The 20,187-nt window shown below is 38.6% G+C and overlaps 1 protein-coding gene across 1 annotated transcript in view; it reads left to right on the forward strand.

Moving 5' to 3' along the window:
* COL24A1 (collagen type XXIV alpha 1 chain) overlaps positions 1 to 20,187 on the forward strand; it is a 466,350-nt gene that overhangs the window by 311,687 nt on the left and 134,476 nt on the right.

Raw genomic sequence — 20,187 nt, forward strand, 5'->3', positions numbered from 1 at the left:
GAATCCTTTGCAAGTCTAATATAAGCTATCCTTAATTGATCTAGATTGTAATATTACTTCAAGGGAAATTCTAAACTACATATTGAATAAGTTTTTTCACCTTGGGACAAGTGGAAGATGTGAACAAATAATGCAAACGGTTTCCCTCTTGCTTAAAAGTTTCATTTATGATATTTGTTGTATTCTGCCACATAGGGCCTTTCTGGTCATTTTACTGTTTACTATTCCCTCATCCTTGACGCATATCCTTCAATGTGGGTGCTCCCCAAAATTATTCTCTGTGTGCTTCTCTAGGTATTCTTAGCCTTAGAGATATGAAATATTCTCATAATTTGAGAGTCATCCCCTTTTGCCCTAACAGAAAATAATTTCTCTTTCCTCTCGGCTCTCATAGTCTTATTTAGCCTTTTAAAGTCTGTGAGTTAACTTTTATGCATGTGGGCTTCTTCCCCAAGAGAGATCACAACTCTTCAAAAGCAGAGGTTCTGTCCTTACTCCTTCCCATACACCACAGTGTCCAGTACTTCTGTGTTCCAGCATTTCCACATAGGAGTTCAGTAAAGAGTAACGTATCTTGAGTGGACAAATAATATCAATAGCTTGGGAGACAAAGTGATTTTGTCTTCACATTTTTTTTTCTGTACTTCTCTTTCTCTGGCTTTTAACCTCCAGAGCACTGCTTGCCCTGTCAATAAGAGCCCACAACCCAGTCAGCTCAATTAGGTTTGCAAAGACTTCAAGAAAAGTCCTAACTGGAAGAATAAGCGAAGCACAAACTGGCCACCTCACCATCCATGTCATTTACCCATGTCAATACTGCTTTGGCAACAATTAATATAATAATATCTCACTTCTTCCCCAAAATAATAGATAAATTATACCAGCATATTTCAAAATGACGTTTGAAGAGTGAGGATGAATCAGAAGAATCACGTTTTGTTTTTGAGCATTGATAAATTGAGTCTTTTTCCTCCAGTTTTAAGTGGTATTAAAGTGTCCATTTCTCCTCTTTTCTGCCCTCCCAATACTGGAAAACTGTGATAGATGTACCACTACAGCAATTATAAAACATTAGGTTACCCCTAATGTTTTCAAAAAGAAATTTCTCTTAAATGCCATTGGTCAAGACACTGAAAAATACAATCTTTTCACTTATGTTGTCTCATAGAATCTTTCCAATAACCTGCAGATGTTATTATTCCCAGTTTTACAACTGACAAAACTAAGGCTCAGAAAACTAAGAGTCTTTTAAAATATAATATGGGGGATGGAAACCTGGGTCTAGATTCATTATTTTCTGACTTCTCTGTCTCTAAACCATACTTTACTTATTCATAAGGTACCTACCCCTGGTCCTATGTTTTGTTTTGTTTTTCTAGGGTTCTTGATAACTTTCATCCCTTTCAGAGCATTCATCCCTCTCCCGTTAGCATAAGGTCTGGACTCACAGAGAAGCCAAGTAAAAGTACCAAGCGAATGTGGTCATCTCCCTGAGAATTCTTATCGAATTTATACTTTTATATACGATTACTAATACTTCAGCATGAATTTTTTCAATCAGCTAGCTCAGTTTCCTAGCAGAACCCTAAGGATGAATGGATGGGGAAGAACACAGAACTTAAAAAAAAGAAAGAAAAAAAAAGAAAAGTCTAAAGCATGCCATAGAATAAGGAAGCCAAGAATCCCAGGGAGGGTGATGCTGCATGACATCTGGTGAGTGGTAGAATAGGGGCTCAAAACAAAGCTTGGAAAAATGATAAACACAGATTTCATCTGCTTCATAATTTTTCCCAGGAACAATCCTGCCTAGGACACATCTTTAGTGCCTTTTTTAGTAACAACACATATGTGTTTCTTTTTTATTCTTTTTGTTGTTCTCCTTGGAATTTTAAATGCCTTTCAACTCATAAACTCACTAAAAATACCTTAGCATATTTTTTCAAAAAAAAAATTATGATCCAAGGAACTATTGCTTAATTGGACAGCCTGATGTTGGATTTATTTTTGCACTTTTTAAATTCTTCCTTAGGCAGCGTAACAAAGATACTACCTTGGATTCTTAAAAAATAAAAAAGAAAGAGAGAGAGAACTTTTTTTCCCCAAGAAAAGAGATGATGTTCTAACTTTCTAGAAGATTCAAGAATGAGAGCTGGAATGGAAAATATACCAAGGGACGCATGTAACAAATTCCAAATCCAGATGTAGTCTTCCTTTGAACAGAAGAAAAAATATAGTATTTTATGTTCAATTGCTTAAATGCATAACTCTGTATGAGAAAAGAATTTGGAAATCTGCCTGATTGTTCATTTCTTAAAAAACCTACCACTGTGATATCTAAGATCTAAACAGATGTGGAGCTATAAACACCAAAATTAAATGCATAAACATGAAATTGGCTTGTCTTATTCCATTAGGTCAAAAGTTGGTTCGCTTATTAAAGTTTGGGTTTCCCCATCTGGTTAAGGTGGTATGTTATTAAGTAGTGGTGAATATTTTAAGAGAAGATGAAATGAAATAAAGTATCTCTCTAAAAAGCTTTTCCAATAGGATCTGAAAAATGAAATCATAAAGATGAGAGGAATATCAATAGTTAGAAAAGAATGATAAAGTGTACATGGTTTCTCTTCTTTCTGAGAGACTGTCTACCTGGAAACCATAAAAAATAATCGGATTGGGAATTTGGGGTCAGTGACAAACATTAAGGATTAAAGGTTTACTCTAAATCTCTGTCATCTGAGTGGTTCCTTTGACTCTGGTTTTACATTAGGTTTGTTTGTTCTGAACTGCTTCTCATAAAGCAATACAGAAATAGAAAGAGCCCTGGACCAACCAATGTGTAACCATTGTTCAAATCTCTGCTCTACCACTGGAAAAAGCTGTACATTGTTGGATGAGTCACTCTTTGGTTTTACGTTTACACATTTCACATAATAGAGAGTTAGCTATGCAGAACCTCCCAAGATGGTTGTGTCGAGAGGGATGCTGAACTAGCAGGGCTCTCTGTTCCTTCTATTCCTACTTCAGTCAGAAAAGACCCTTGTAATCTATTTAACAAATTAGCTTCTGTATAGATTTTCTTTGGAAGAAAAGGTTATATAGTTCTGAAATAGCATTAATTTGGATGTTTCTACATTTTTGTTCAGTGTACAGACTCTGTGATTCTTTAACATGTATTTGTCCATTCATTAATTTAACAAATTTTTTTTTGGTATCTTTTATGAGTCAAGGACTATGCTAAGCATTGGGGATACAGCAGTGAACAAGACCAGCAAGGTCACTGATTTCAGATCTTACACTCTAGAAGAGAAGAATGACGATAGATAAGATCATTGTAATAAATGTGATGATAGAAATAAATGGGTGATGAGAGAGAATAACTGATTAAGGGAAAGGAAGCCTATTTTGGTCAAGGCAGTCAGGGAAGCCATCTCTGAATAGGAGAAAATTAAGTTGAGACCTGAAGAATGAAAAGGAACCAGTCACGCAAATCGCTGAGGGAAGAGCTTCAAGAGAGAAGGAACAGCAAAGGCCAAGATGTTGAAGTAAGAATTAGCTAAGGTATTTTGGGGACGCTAAAAGGAAGCTGTTGTCACTGCAGCATAGTGAACAAGGTGAAAAATAGTTTGGGCTGAGTTTGAGGAAATAGGTAGGAAGCAAATCATGAAGAACCTTTTAAGGTAAGAAATTTGTCATATTCGAAGCACAGCAGGAAGCCATTGAAAGGTTTCAAGCATATAAGGAAACTATTCTCTGATGGGAATCACAAGTAATTTCTAAACTTTGTTTAATAATATCTAGTTATTGGCTATCTGGAGGGATGAAATTTAAGGGAAAAAAATATAATTAAATAAATTTAAATTATAAAAACATGAGATGCCAAGACAATTCCATAGGGAAAAGGATAGATTTTTCAACAATTTCAACAGCTACAACAACTGGACATTTATATATAGAAGAATGAAGTTGTGGACCCCTTCCTTATAACATACAAAAAAAAAAAAAAAAAAAAAAAAACTAACTAAAAATGGGTCATATACCTAAATGTAAGAGCCAAAACTATAGGAGTATTAGGTGAAAACAGAGAAGTAAATCTTTGTGACCTTGGGTTGGGCAAAGCCGCCTTGATACAACACCAAAAGTACAAGCAACAAAAGAAAAAACTAGATAAATTGGAATTATCAAAATTAATAACTTTTATGATTCAAAAGATATTATCAAGAAAGTGAAAAGACAACCTGCTTGAATGGGAGGATATAATTGCAAATTATTTTTCTGATCAGGGACTTGAATCCAAAATGTATAAAGAACTCCTAGAATTCAACAATAGGAAGACAAATAATCCAGCTGAAAAATGGGCAAAGTATTTAAGCAGACATTTCTCCAAAGAAGATATACAAATAATGGGCAATTAGCACATGAAAAAGTACTCAAGCATTAGCCATTGAGGAAATGAAAATCAAAATCACACTGAGATACAATGCACTTCACATTCACTAGGATGGTTATAATAATAATAAAAAAAGACAGAAATTACAAGTTTTGATGAGAACAGGGAGAAATTGGAACTCTCATACATTGCTCGTTGTGTATAAATTAGGGTTGCCACTTTGTAAAACAGTTTGGCAGTTCCTCAAAATTTTAAAATGGAATTATCACTTTACCCATGAATATTCCTAGGTATATTCCCAAGAGAGTTGAAAATGTGTTCAAACAAAAACTTGGACCCAAAAGCTAATAGCAGCACTATTCATAATAGTTCAAAAGTGAAAAGAGCCCAAACACTCATCAACTGATAAATGAAAAATAAAATGTGGTATAGCCATATAATGGAATTTTATATGGCAATTTAAAGGAATGAGATACTGTTACATGCTACAACATAGGTGAACCTTAAAAACATTATGCCAAGTGAAAGAAGCCTGTCACAAGAGACCACATACTGTAGACTCCCTTTATATAAAATACCCAGAATAGGCAAATCTATAGAGGAAATGACGTGTGACTGCTAATGGGTACAGGGTTTCTTTTGGACATGATGGGAATGTTCTAAAATTGATTGTGGTAATTGTTGCACAACTCTGTGAATATACTAAAAACCATTGAATTTTAAGCTTTAAAAGGTTGAATTGTAAGGCGTGTAAGTTATATCTCAATAAAGCTGTTAAAAATGATAGACGTGAGGTGGTACTTCTGAGACAAAACAGCTACTCTCTCAAAATTTTAAATGATCAATACAGAATCACAGCTTTTCCTCTATTTTATCAATAGGCAACATCAAGCATTCTTCTCTGTCACCAATATTTATATAATAGTATTCTTATTTCTGTAATTATTGCTGAAAGCTATTTAAAAATGCATATTGTAGAACATGATTCTCTTTTTTTCAGCCTGCCCTGCAAGCCTCTAAATACACAAACGGGTTTCATTGGATAATGTTAACTTTTAAAAGCCAACATTTTGGAGCAAAATATTACTTGTGCATTTCAGGACAAACTCTAGATTAAGCCAATGTAATACCAATGCAAGTTTAGTCTCACCCCCCAAAAAGTGAATCTTTGAAGAGGAAAAAAATGTGAACAAAAGAACCCAGGGAGACCTTTCTTATTATAACAACAGAATAAAATGACGTATAGAATATAGACAACCCCCTTTTCTCAAGCATAATAGATTCTTCAAAAATGTGCAAAATTTAATGTACATTTCCAAGAAGCTCAACATACTCCAAACAGAATAAATCCTAATAGATCTACAAGACACGTACTAATTAGAATGTCAAATGCTAAAGGACAAAGAGAGAATTCTGAAAGCAGCAAGAGAAAAGAGATATGTCGCCTATAAGGCTCAATAAGACTAAATGCTGATTTCTCATCAGAAAATACAGAGTCAAGAAGGCAGCAGTATGATACATTTAAGGTAACGAAAGAGATTAACTACTAGCCAAGAATTCTTTATCCAGCAAAACTATCCTTCAAAAATGGGGGAGAGTTTAAAATACTTACAGATAAATAGAAACTGAGAAATTTCATTAACAAAAGCCCTGCCCTACACGAACTACTAAAGGGAGTTCTTCAGACTGAAAAGAAAAGAGAGATAGGCTTAGAGGAGAGTGTAGAAATTAAGATTTCGGTAAGGGTAACTAAAAAGATAAAAAGAGAGACAAAAATAAGCCAAATGATAGAGTGGTTGAAGTACTGCCTTTACAATAATGATATTAAATATTAATGGATTAAACTCTCCATCAAAAGACACAGACTGGCAGAATGGATAAAAAAAATATGATCCATCTGTATGCTGCCTACTAGCAAAACACTGTAGTCCCAAGGATACAGATAGATTGAAAGTGAAAGGCTTGAAAAAGATACTCCGAGAGGCGGGGCAAGATGGCAGACTGGTGAGCTGTAAGTTTTAGTTACTCCTCCAGGAAAGTAGGTAAAAAGCCAGGAATTGCGTGGACTGGACACCACAGAGCAATCTGTCTTTGGGCATACTTCATACAACACTCATGAAAACGTGGAACTGCTGAGATCAGCGAAATCTGTAAGTTTTTGCGGCCAGGGGACCCGCGCCCCTCCCTGCCAGGCTCAGTCCCGGGGGAGGAGGGGCTGTCAGCTCCGGGAAGGAGAAGGGAGAACTGCAGTGGCTGCTCTTATCGGAAACTCATTCTACTGATTCAAACTCCAACCATAGATAGACTGAGACCAGACACCAGAGACTCTGAGAGCAGCCAGCCCAGCAGAGAGGAGACAGGCATAGAAAAAAAACAACACGAAAAACTCCAAAATAAAAGCAGAGGATTTTTGGAGTTCTGGTGAACACAGAAAGGGGAAGGGCGGAGCTCAGGCCTTGAGGCGCATATGCAAATCCCGAAGCAAAGCTGATCTCTCTGCCCTGTGGACCTTTCCTTAATGGCCCTGGTTGCTTTGTCTCTTAGCATTTCAATAACCCATTAGATCTCTGAGGAGGGCCGTTTTTTTTTTTTTTTTTTTAAATCCTTTTTGCTTTTTCTAAAACAATTACTCTAAGAAGCTCAATACAGAAAGCTTCAAAGAATTGCAATTTGGGCACGTCAAGTCAAGAGCAGAACTAAGAGAGCTCTGAGACAAAAGGCAATAATCCAGTGGCTGAGAAAATTCACTAAACAACACAACTTCCCAAGAAAAGGGGGGTGTCCGCTCACAGCCACCATCCTGGTGGACAGGAAACACTCCTGCCCATCGCCAGCCCCAGAGCCCAGAGCTGCCCCAGACAACCCAGTGTGACGGAAGTGCTTCAAATAACAGGCACACACCACAAAACTGGGCATGGACATTAGCCTTCCCTGCAACCTCAGCTGAATGTCCCAGAGCTGGGAAGGTGGAGTAGTGTGAATTAACAAAGCCCCATTCAGCCATCATTTGAGCAGACTGGGAGCCTCCCTACACAGCCCAGCAGCCCAGAACTGCCCTGGGGGGACGGCACTCACCTGTGACATAGCACAGTCATCCCTCAACAGAGGACCCGGGGTGCACAGCCTGGAAGAGGGGCCCACTTGCAAGTCTCAGGAGCCATACGCCAATACCAAAGACTTGTGGGTCAGTGGCAGAGACAAACTGTGGCAGGACTGAACTGAAGGATTAGACTATTGCAGCAGCTTTAAAACTCTAGGATCATCAGGGAGATTTGATTGTTAGGGCCACCCCCCCTCCCCGACTGCCCAGAAACACGCCCCACATACAGGGCAGGCAACACCAACTACACACGCAAGCTTGGTACACCAATTGGGCCCCACAAGACTCACTCCCCCACTCACCAAAAAGGCTAAGCAGGGGAGATCTGGCTTGTGGAGAACAGGTAGCTCGTGGACGCCACCTGCTGGTTAGTTAGAGAAAGTGTACTCCACGAAGCTGTAGATCTGATAAATTAGAGATAAGGACTTCAATAGGTCTACAAACCCTAAAAGAACCCTATCAAGTTCAGCAAATGCCACGAGGCCAAAAACAACAGAAAATTATAAAGCATATGAAAAAACCAGACGATATGGATAACCCAAGCCCAAGCACCCAAATCAAAAGACCAGAAGAGACACAGCACCTAGAGCAGCTACTCAAAGAACTAAAGATGAACAATGAGACCATAGTACGGGATATGAAGGAAATCAAGAAGACCCTAGAAGAGCATAAAGAAGACATTGCAAGACTAAATAAAAAAATGGATGATCTTATGGAAATTAAAGAAACTGTTGACCAAATTAAAAAGATTCTGGACACTCATAGTACAAGACTAGAGGAAGTTGAACAACGAATCAGTGACCTGGAAGATGACAGAATGGAAAATGAAAGCATAAAAGAAAGAATGGGGAAAAAAATTGAAAAAATCAAAATGGACCTCAGGGATATGATAGATAATATGAAACGTCCGAATATAAGACTCATTGGTGTCCCAGAAGGGGAAGAAAAGGGTAAAGGTCTAGGAAGAGTATTCAAAGAAATTGTTGGGGAAAACTTCCCAAATCTTCTAAACAACATAAATACACAAATCATAAATGCTCAGCGAACTCCAAATAGAATAAATCCAAAAAAACCCACTCCGAGACATATACTGATCACACTGTCAAACATAGAAGAGAAGGAGCAAGTTCTGAAAGCAGCAAGAGAAAAGCAATTCACCACATACAAAGGAAACAGCATAAGACTAAGTAGTGACTACTCAGCAGCCACCATGGAGGCGAGAAGGCAGTGGCACGATATATTTAAAACTCTGAGTGAGAGGAATTTCCACCCAAGAATACTTTATCCAGCAAAGCTCTCCTTCAAATTTGAGGGAGAGCTTAAATTTTTCACAGACAAAGAAATGCTGAGAGAATTTGCTAACAAGAGACCTGCCCTACTGGAGATACTAAAGGGAGCCCTACAGACAGAGAAACAAAGACAGGACAGAGAGACTTGGAGAAAGGTTCAGTACTAAAGAGATTCGGTATGGGTACAATAAAGGATATTAATAGAGAGAGGGAAAAATATGGCAAACATAATCCAAAGGATAAGATGGCCGATTCAAGACATGCCTTCACGGTTTTAACGTTGAATGTAAATGGATTAAACTCCCCAATTAAAAGATATAGATTCGCAGAATGGATCAAAAAAAATGAACCATCAATATGCTGCATACAAGAGACTCATCTTAGACACAGGGACACAAAGAAACTGAAAGTGAAAGGATGGAAAAAAATATTTCATGCAAGCTACAGCCAAAAGAAAGCAGGTGTAGCAATATTAATCTCAGATAAAATAGACTTCAAATGCAGGGATGTTCTGAGAGACAAAGAAGGCCACTACATACTAATAAAAGGGGCAATTCAGCAAGAAGAAATAACAATCGTAAATGTCTATGCACCCAATCAAGGTGCCACAAAATACATGAGAGAAACACTGGCAAAACTAAAGGAAGCAATTGATGTTTCCACAATAATTGTGGGAGACTTCAACACATCACTCTCTCCTATAGATAGATCAACCAGACAGAAGACCAATAAGGAAATTGAAAACCTAAAGAATCTGATAAATGAATTAGATTTAACAGACATCTACAGGACATTACATCCCAAATCACCAGGATACACATACTTTTCTAGTGCTCACGGAACTTTCTCCAGAATAGATCATATGCTGGGACATAAAACAAGCCTCAATAAATTTAAAAAGATTGAAATTATTCAAAGCACATTCTCTGACCACAATGGAATACAATTAGAAGTCAATAACCATCAGAGACTTAGAAAATTCACAAATACCTGGAGGTTAAACAACACACTCCTAAACAATCAGTGGGTTAAAGAAGAAATAGCAAGAGAAATTGCTAAATATATAGAGACGAATGAAAATGAGAACACAACATACCAAAACCTATGGGATGCAGCAAAAGCAGTGCTAAGGGGGAAATTTATAGCACTAAACGCATATATTAAAAAGGAAGAAAGAGCCAAAATCAAAGAACTAATGGATCAACTGAAGAAGCTAGAAAATGAACAGCAAACCAATCCTAAACCAAGTAGAAGAAAAGAAATAACAAGGATTAAAGCAGAAATAAATGACATAGAGAACAAAAAAAACAATAGAGAGGATAAATATCACCAAAAGTTGGTTCTTTGAGAAGATCAACAAGATTGACAAGCCCCTAGCTAGACTGACAAAATCAAAAAGAGAGAAGACCCATATAAACAAAATAATGAATGAAAAAGGTGACATAACTGCAGATCCTGAAGAAATTAAAAAAATTATAAGAGGATATTATGAACAACTGTATGGCAACAAACTGGATAATGTAGAAGAAATGGACAATTTCCTGGAAACATATGAACAACCTAGACTGACCAGAGAAGAAATAGAAGACCTCAACCAACCCATCACAAGCAAAGAGATCCAATCAGTCATCAAAAATCTTCCCACAAATAAATGCCCAGGGCCAGATGGCTTCACAGGGGAATTCTACCAAACTTTCCAGAAAGAACTGACACCAATCTTACTCAAACTCTTTCAAAACATTGAAAAAAATGGAACACTACCTAACTCATTTTATGAAGCTAACATCAATCTAATACCAAAACCAGGCAAAGATGCTACAAAAAAGGAAACTACCGGCCAATCTCCCTAATGAATATAGATGCAAAAATCCTCAACAAAATACTTGCAAATCGAATCCAAAGACACATTAAAAAAATCATGCACCATGACCAAGTGGGGTTCATTCCAGGCATGCAAGGATGGTTCAACATAAGAAAAACAATCAATGTATTACAACACATTAACAAGTCGAAAGGGAAAAATCAATTGATCATCTCAATAGATGCTGAAAAAGCATTTGACAAAATCCAACATCCGTTTTTGATAAAAACACTTCAAAAGGTAGGAATTGAAGGAAACTTCCTCAACATGATAAAGAGCATATATGAAAAACCCACAGCCAGCATAGTACTCAATGGTGAGAGACTGAAAGCCTTCCCTCTAAGATCAGGAACAAGACAAGGATGCCCGCTGTCACCACTGTTATTCAACATTGTGCTGGAAGTGCTAGCCAGGGCAATCCGGCAAGACAAAGAAATAAAAGGCATCCAAATTGGAAAAGAAGAAGTAAAACTGTCATTGTTTGCAGATGATATGATCTTATATCTAGAAAACCCTGAGAAATCGACGATACAGCTACTGGAGCTAATAAACAAATTTAGCAAAGTAGCGGGATACAAGGTTAATGCACATAAATCAGTAATGTTTCTATATGCTAGAAATGAACAAACTGAAGAGACACTCAAGAAAAAGATACCATTTTCAATAGCAACTAAAAAAATCAAGTACCTAGGAATAAACTTAACCAAAGATGTAAAAGACCTATACAAAGAAAACTACATAACTCTACTAAAAGAAATAGAAGGGGACCTTAAAAGATGGAAAAATATTCCATGTTCATGGATAGGAAGGCTAAATGTCATTAAGATGTCCATTCTACCCAAACTCATCTACAGATTCAATGCAATCCCAATCAAAATTCCAACAACCTACTTTGCAGACTTGGAAAAGCTAGTTATCAAATTTATTTGGAAAGGGAAGATGCCTCGAATTGCTAAAGACACTCTAAAAAAGAAAAACGAAGTGGGAGGACTTACACTCCCTGACTTTGAAGCTTATTATAAAGCCACAGTTGCCAAAACAGCATGGTACTGGCACAAAGATAGACATATAGATCAATGGAATCGAATTGAGAATTCAGAGATAGACCCTCAGATCTATGGCTGACTAATCTTTGATAAGGCGCCCAAAGTCACTGAACTGAGTCATAATGGTCTTTTCAACAAATGGGGCTAGGAGAGTTGGATATCCATATCCAAAAGAATGAAAGAGGACCCCTACCTCACCCCCTACACAAAAATTAACTCAAAATGGACCAAAGATCTCAATATAAAAGAAAGTACCATAAAACTCCTAGAAGATAATGTAGGAAAACATCTTCAAGACCTTGTATTAGGCGGCCACTTCCTAGACTTTACACCCAAAGCACAAGCAACAAAAGAGAAAATAGATAAATGGGAACTCCTCAAGCTTAGAAGTTTCTGCACCTCAAAGGAATTTCTCAAAAAGGTAAAGAGGCAGCCAACTCAATGGGAAAAAATTTTTGGAAACCATGTATCTGACAAAAGACTGATATCTTGCATATACAAAGAAATCCTACAACTCAATGACAATAGTACAGACAGCCCAATTATAAAATGGGCAAAAGATATGAAAAGACAGTTCTCTGAAGAGGAAATACAAATGGCCAAGAAACACATGAAAAAATGTTCAGCTTCACTAGCTATTAGAGAGATGCAAATTAAGACCACAATGAGATACCATCTAACACCGGTTAGAATGGCTGCCATTAAACAAACAGGAAACTACAAATGCTGGAGGGGATGCGGAGAAATTGGAACTCTTATTCATTGTTGGTGGGACTGTATAATGGTTCAGCCACTCTGGAAGTCAGTCTGGCAGTTCCTTAGAAAACTAGATATAGAGCTACCTTTCGATCCAGCGATTGCACTTCTCGGTATATACCCGGAAGATCGGAAAGCAGTGACACGAACAGATATCTGCACGCCAATGTTCATAGCAGCATTATTCACAATTGCCAAGAGATGGAAACAACCCAAATGTCCTTCAACAGATGAGTGGATAAATAAAATGTGGTATATACACACGATGGAATACTACGCGGCGGTAAGAAGGAACGATCTGGTGAAACATATGACAACATGGATGAACCTTGAAGACATAATGCTGAGCGAAATAAGCCAGGCACAAAAAGAGAAATATTATATGCTACCACTAATGTGAACTTTGAAAAATGTAAAACAAATGGTTTATAATGTAGAATGTAGGGGAACTAGCAGTAGAGAGCAATTAAGGAAGGGGGAACAATAATCCAAGAAGAACAGAAAAGCTATTTAACGTTCTGGGGATGCCCAGAAATGACTATGGTCTGTTAATTTCTGATGGATGTAGTAGGAACAAGTTCACTGAAATGTTGCTATATTATGTAACTTTCTTGGGGTAAAGTAGGAACATGTTGGAAGTTAAGCAGTTATCTTAGGTTAGTTGTCTTTTTCTTACTCCCTTGTTATGGTCTCTTTGAAATGTTCTTTTATTGTATGTTTGTTTTCTTTTTAACTTTTTTTTTCATACAGTTGATTTAAAAAAGAAGGGAAAGTTAAAAAAAAAAAAAAAGAAAAAAGAAAAAAGACAAACAAGGAAAAAAAAAAAAAAGATGTAGTGCCCCCTTGAGGAGCCTGTGGAGAATGCAGGGGTATTTGCCTACCCCACCTCCATGGTTGCTAACATGACCACAGACATAGGGGACTGGTGGTTTGATGGGTTGAGCCCTCTACCATAAGTTTTACCCTTGGGAAGACGGTTGCTGCAAAGGAGAGGCTAGGTCTCCCTGTATTTGTGCCTAAGAGTCTCCTCCTGAATGCCTCTTTGTTGCTCAGATGTGGCCCTCTCTCTGGCTAAGCCAACTTGAAAGGTGAAATCACTGCCCTCCCCCCTACGTGGGATCAGACACCCAGGGAAGTGAATCTCCCTGGCAACGTGGAATATGACTCCCGGGGAGGAATGTAGACCCGGCATCGTGGGATGGAGAACATCTTCTTGACCAAAAGGGGGATGTGAAAGGAAATGAAATAAGCTTCAGTGGCAGAGAGATTCCAAAACGAGCCGAGAGATCACTCTGGTGGGCACTCTTACGCACACTTTAGACAACCTTTTTTAGGTTCTAAAGAATTGGGGTAGTTGGTGGTGGATACCTGAAACTATTAAACTACAACCCAGAACCCATGAATCTCGAAGACAGTTGTATAAAAATGTAGCTTATTAGGGGTGACAGTGGGATTGGGAATGCCATAAGGACCAAACTCCACTTTGTCTAGTTTATGGATGGATGTGTAGAAAAGTAGGGGAAGGAAACAAACAGACAAAGGTACCCAGTGTTCTTTTTTACTTCAATTGCTCTTTTTCACTCTAATTATTATTCTTGTTATTTTTGTGTGTGTGCTAATGAAGGTGTCAGGGATTGATTTAGGTGATGAATGTACAACTATGTAATGGTACTGTAAACAATTGAAAGTACAATTTGTTTTGTATGACTGCGTGGTATGTGAATATATCTCAATAAAATGATGATTAAAAAAAAAAAAAAAAAAAAGATACTCCACACTAACAGTAACCAAAAAAGATCTGGGGTAGCTATGTTAATATCAGACAAAATGGACTTTAAATGCAAAAATGTTATAAGAGACAAAGAAGGACACTAAATATTAATAAAAGTAGCAATCCATCAAGAAGAAATGAAAATTATAAATATTTATGCAGCTAACCAGGGTGACCCAAAATCCATGAGGCAGACACTGCCAAAACTGAAGGGAGAAATAGACATTCCTACAGTAATAGTTGTAGGCTTCAATACACCACTCTCATCAATAGATAAAGCATCTATACAGAGGATCGATAAGGAAACAGAGAACTTGAATAAAATGATAAATGAACTAGACCTAACAGATATACAGAACATTACATCCCCAAACAGCAGTATATATATTCTCTCAAGTATTCATGGATCTTTCACCAGGACAGACCATATGCTGGGTCCCAAAACAAGTAAGTAGCTTGAGACAATGAAAATGAGAACACAGCATATCAAAACTTGTGGGATGCAGTGATGGCAATGCTGAGAGGGAAATTTATATCCATAAATGCTTACATTAAAAGGAAAAAGAGCTAAAATCAAAGACATAATTGCACACATGGAGGGACTAGAAAAAGAAAAGCAAACTAATCCCAAAGCAAGTGAAGGAAAGAAATAACAAAGATTAAAGAAGAAATAAATGAAATTGAGAACAACAACAAAAAAATAGAATCAATAAAACCAAAAGTTGGTTCTTTGCAAAGATAAATAACATAGACAAACCCTTAGTAAGACTGACAAAAAAAAAGGGAGACTATGCAAATAAAATCAGAAGTGAGAGGGGGACATTACTACTGAACCCAGAGAAATTAAAAGGATCATAAGAAGATACTATGAACATCTGTGTGCCAACAAATTAGACAACTTAGATGAAATGGAAAAATTGCTAACAACACACAAACAACCTACACTATCTCCAGAATAAATAGACCTAAACAAACCAATCAAAAGTGAAGAGATTGAAATAGTCATGAACAACCCACCAACAAAGAGAAGCCTGGGACCAGATGGCTTCATAGGTGGAGTCCACCAAACATTCTATGCCACTTTGTATATATTATGTCCCCCAGAAAAGCCAGATTCTTTAATGTAATCTTGTGGGGGCAGACTTACTAGTCTTTTGATTAGAGTGGAAACATTTGATTGAGTGTTTCCATGGAAATGTGACTCACCCAACCATGGGTGAGACCTTTTGATTGGGTTATTTCCATGGAGGTGTGGACCCTGTCCATTCAGGGTGGGTCTTGATTGGTTCACAGGAGTACTTAAGAGAGCTCAGGAGCCAACACAGGTGCTGATGCTTGGAGACACTTCAAGATGCAGACAGAAGGACATTTGGAGATGCTAAGCTAAGAGATGAAGCCCAGAGTTTGCCCTGGAGAAGCTAAGAGAGGACCCCCAGACACTTGGAGAGAAACGCCCTCAGAGAACAAGCAAAGATGCACTAGAGCTGAGAGAGAGAAGCTGAGAGTGACAGAAGCCCAAGTAAGGATGCACAGAGGCTGAGAGAGAGAAGCTGAGAGACACATTTTGGAGAATGGTATTTTGAAATGCAACCTGGGAGCAAAGGACCAACAGACACTGGCCACATGCCTTCCCAGCTGACAGATGCATTCCAGACACCAACAGCTTTCCTTCAGTGAAAGTATCCTCTTGTTGATGCCTCAGTTTGACCACTTTTAACTTTAAATTTGTAACTGAGTAAACACCCTTTATAAAAATCCATTTCTCGTATTTTGCATAATGGCAGCTTTAGCAAACTGGGACACATTCCAAGAAGAATTACTATAAATCCTGTTCAGTTCCAAAGTATTTGACAATATTCAGCATCCTGTCTTAATAAAAACACTTTAAAATATATGAATAGAAGGAATCTTCCTCAACATGACAAAGGATATATATGAAAAAACCACAGCTAACGTCATACTCAATGGTGAAAGAGTGAAAGCTGTCCCTCTAAGATCTGGAACAAGACAAGGATGCCCACTGTCACCACTCCTGTTCAACATTGTGCTAGAAGTTTGTTCTAGTTTGCTAATGCTGCTGAAATGCAAAACACCAGAAATGGATTGGCTTTTATAAAAGGGGTTTATATGCTTAGACAGTTACAGTCTTAAGGCCATAAAGTGTCCAAGGTAACACATCAACAATCGGGTACCTTCACTGGAGGATGGCCAATGGTGTCCGGAAAACCTCTATTAGCTGGGAAGGCACGTGGCTGGCGTCTGCTCCAAAGTTCTGGTTTCAAAATGGCTTTCTCCCAAGACATTCCTCTCTAGGCAGCTGTTCCTCAAAAATGTCACTCTTAGTTGCACTTGGGGTATTTGTCCTCTCTTAGCTTCTCTGGAGCAAGAGTCTGCTTTCAACGGCCGTCTTCAAACTGTCTCTCATCTGCAGCTCCTGTGCTTTCTTCAGTGTCCCTCTCGGCTGTACTCCTTTTCAAAATATCACTCAGATAGATTGAAAGTTCCCTCTGCCTGTCAGCTCATTTATATAGCTCCACTGATCAAGGCCCACCCTCAATGGGTGGGGCCATGCCTCCATGGAAATATCTAATCAGAGTTATCACCTACAGTTGGATGGGGCACATTCCATGGAAACATTCAAAGAATTCCAATCTAATCAGCACTAAAATGTCTGCCCCACAAGATTGCATCAAAGATAATGGTGTTTGGGGGACATAATACATTCAAACCAGCACATTCCACCCCCTGGACCCCAAAATGACATTATCTTTCCATATACAAAATACATTCATCCCACAACAATATCACAGAAACTTAAATCATTTCAGTAACTATAGTTAAGTATAAAATTCCATCAAAATCAATTACAGGCATGGTCAGTCCTAAGGCATAATTTTCCTGTAGCTGTGGATCTGTGAACTTAGAACAAGTTATGTGCTTCCAATATACAAAGGAGGGACATTCATAGGACAAACATTCCCATTGCCATAAGGAGAAACAGTAAGGATAAAAGGGTCAACAGGACCAAAACAGTTCCTAAAACCTGCAGGACAAACTCCATTAGATTTCAAAGTCTGAGAGTCATTAACAGAATGATGTTGCATCCTTGGGGCTTGAGAGAGCGGGAGTCTAACCCTTCCTAAGGGTCTTTGTGGCAGCCCTTTCCTCTCCAAATGCTTAGGTGAGTGCTCCAACATATCCACACATTGGGGACACCACCTTCTCGGCCCCACCCTCCTCAAACATCGGGGCAGCTCCCAGATTCCCTTCCATCTCTGGGGCACACACTCAACCCCTTCAGAACAGTGGGGTGACAGCCAGGCTCTCCCCAATTCCCTGGGAATGTGCTCCACCCTCTTTGGGACCTGAGGTGGCAAAACTCTTCCAGAGCATAGAGGCGGAGGGCCCACCCTCGACCTCAAGGGCAAACTCACCCTTTCCATGCATGTGAGCTGCTCCGCTCTCCCAGCCTGAGACCTCTTGACTCCAGACCTCAACCTCCATGGCTCTGTCTTTGAAGAAATTTTTCCTGCAATTTGTTCCTTGTCTGTCTCCTCCAGTCCCGACTAGCAGCGGCTCTGTCTATAAAGATCTCGCAAAAATTCTGTTGGCTTTGCATGAAGCACACGGGTCAAAGCCATCAGACAGTAGAACTTTCCACAAATCCTTTCTGGATAACTCCATCTCCAATCTTGGCTTGTACTGAAATGGTGGCTGTGTTCCACGTTTGGTAACATCCTCACGTTGGGCTGTAGCTTCTGGGATTCCACCCCCTGGAATCCCGTAATTTTCCAAGCCATCAGCTTCTGGTTTCTTTGAACCCAAGAGTTCAGCTCTAAGTTTATCTCTCTCTGCTTGCATTTTACTATAAGCTGCAAGGAGAAGCCAGGGTACATCCTCCACATGTAGTCTGGAGATCTACTCAGCTAAGTATCCCAGGTTGTCACTTTCAAATTCTTCCTTCCATCTGACACCAGGACTCAATTTTGCCAAATTCTCTGCCACTTTAAAATAAGGATCGCCTTTCTTCCAATTCGCAGCAACACATTCATCACTTCTGTTCAAGGCCTCGTCAAAAGTATCTTTAGAGTTCATATTTCCACAAACAATCTCTTCAAAGCAGTTTAGGCCTTTTCTATCAAGCTCCTCACAGTTCTTCCAGAATCTTCCCCTTATCCATTTAAAAAGCCTTTCCAACATGTTTGGTATTTGCAAACTTAGCAGCAAAAGCACCCCACTTCTCTGGTACCAAAATCTGTCCTAGTTTGCTAATGCTGCCTTTTCTCAAAACACCAGAAATGGATTAGCTTTTATAAAGGGGGTTTATTTGGTTACAAAGTTACAGTCTTAAGGCCATAAAGTGTCTAAGGTAAGTCATCAACAATTGGGTATGTTCACTGGAGGATGGCCAATGGTGTCCGGAAAACCTCTGCTAGCTGGGAAGGCAAGTAGCTGGCATCTACTCCAGAGTTCTGGTTTCAAGATGTCTTTCTCCCAGGATGTGCCTGTCTAGGCTGCAGCTCCTCAAAAATGTCACTCTCAGTTGCTCTTGGGGGGTTTGTCCTCTCTTAGCTTCTCCAGAGCAAAAGTCTGCTTTCAAAGGCCATCTCCAAAATGTCTCTGAAAGCTGCAGCTCCTCTCTCAGCTCCTGTGCGTTCTTCAAAGTATCCCTCTTGGCTGTAGTAAGCTCCCTCCTTCTGTCTGAGCTTATATAGTGCTGTAGTAAACTAATCAAGGCCCATGCTGAATGGGCGGGGCCACAATTCCATGGAAATTATCTAATCAGAGTTATCACCTACCCTTGGGTGAGTTGCATCTCCATGGAAACAATCAAAGAATTACAGTCTAATCAACACTAATACATCTGCCCACACAAGACTGCATCACAGATAATGTCATTTTGGGGGACATAATACATTCATACTGGCACAGTAGCACATTATGGTGAGGGTAATTAACAGCACTAAATTATATGTGTGATTGTGGTTGAAAGTGAAAGTTGAGGGTCGTGTATGTCACTAGAAGGAAAGGTAGAGGATAAAACATGGGAGTGTCTAACACAGTGAACCCTGTTGTGGATGATGACTATGGTTAATCGTACAAATATAATAATGTTCTTTCATGAACTAGAACAAATGTATGTCACTATTACAAAGAGTTAATAATAGAGTGGTATGTGGGGAGAAATGAACCTAATACAAGCTATGCACTATAGTTAACAGTAATATTTTAATATTCTTTCAACAACTGTGACAAATACACCAGACCAATGCTAAGGGTCAATAATAGGGGTAGAGGGATAAAGGGTATGGAGTTTTTCTTTTTGGAGTAATGAAAATGTTCTAAAATTTAGGGTCAATAATAGGGGTAGAGGGATAAAGGGTATGGAGTTTTTCTTTTTGGAGTAATGAAAATGTTCTAAAATTTATTGTGGTGATGGATGCACAACTGTGATTATAGTGTGAGCTATTGATTGTATACTTGGGATAGGTTGGATGGTGTGTGGATATATCTCAATAAAACTGCTTTTTAAAAAAGTCAAACCATTTTATGCTATCAGCTTTAAGCAGCTTAGCAAACTAAAACACAATATTACTGGCATTTGCCTCTTTTTTATTTTAAAAGTCTTTTCCCAGTTTCTGGTGATCCTTAGTGGTCAGTTAATATTTAATAAAGAAGGACTGGGTAGTTAATTTGACTTCAATCTGATGTTGGGTAAATAGATCTGTTTTACTGCCATGACTCTCCTCTGTGTAGGGCAGGGAGCTGAGGAACAGGGTTCACACCCCCAAATGCTAGAAGGAGAAGATTGTTCAGGAGTTGCCAACATCCACGCCAGAAGCCTTAGCTTTCACAGACATTTCATTGACTTTCTTCAGAGAGTTGTCATCTGGGAATGTCTTAATATCTCCCTCAATTTTGAAAGACAGTCTTACCAAGTACAAAATTCTTGGTTGGTAATTGTTTTCTTTTACCA

The sequence above is a fragment of the Choloepus didactylus genome, chromosome 2 (genome assembly GCF_015220235.1).
Source record: "Choloepus didactylus isolate mChoDid1 chromosome 2, mChoDid1.pri, whole genome shotgun sequence".
NCBI classification, from domain to species: domain Eukaryota; kingdom Metazoa; phylum Chordata; class Mammalia; order Pilosa; family Megalonychidae; genus Choloepus; species Choloepus didactylus.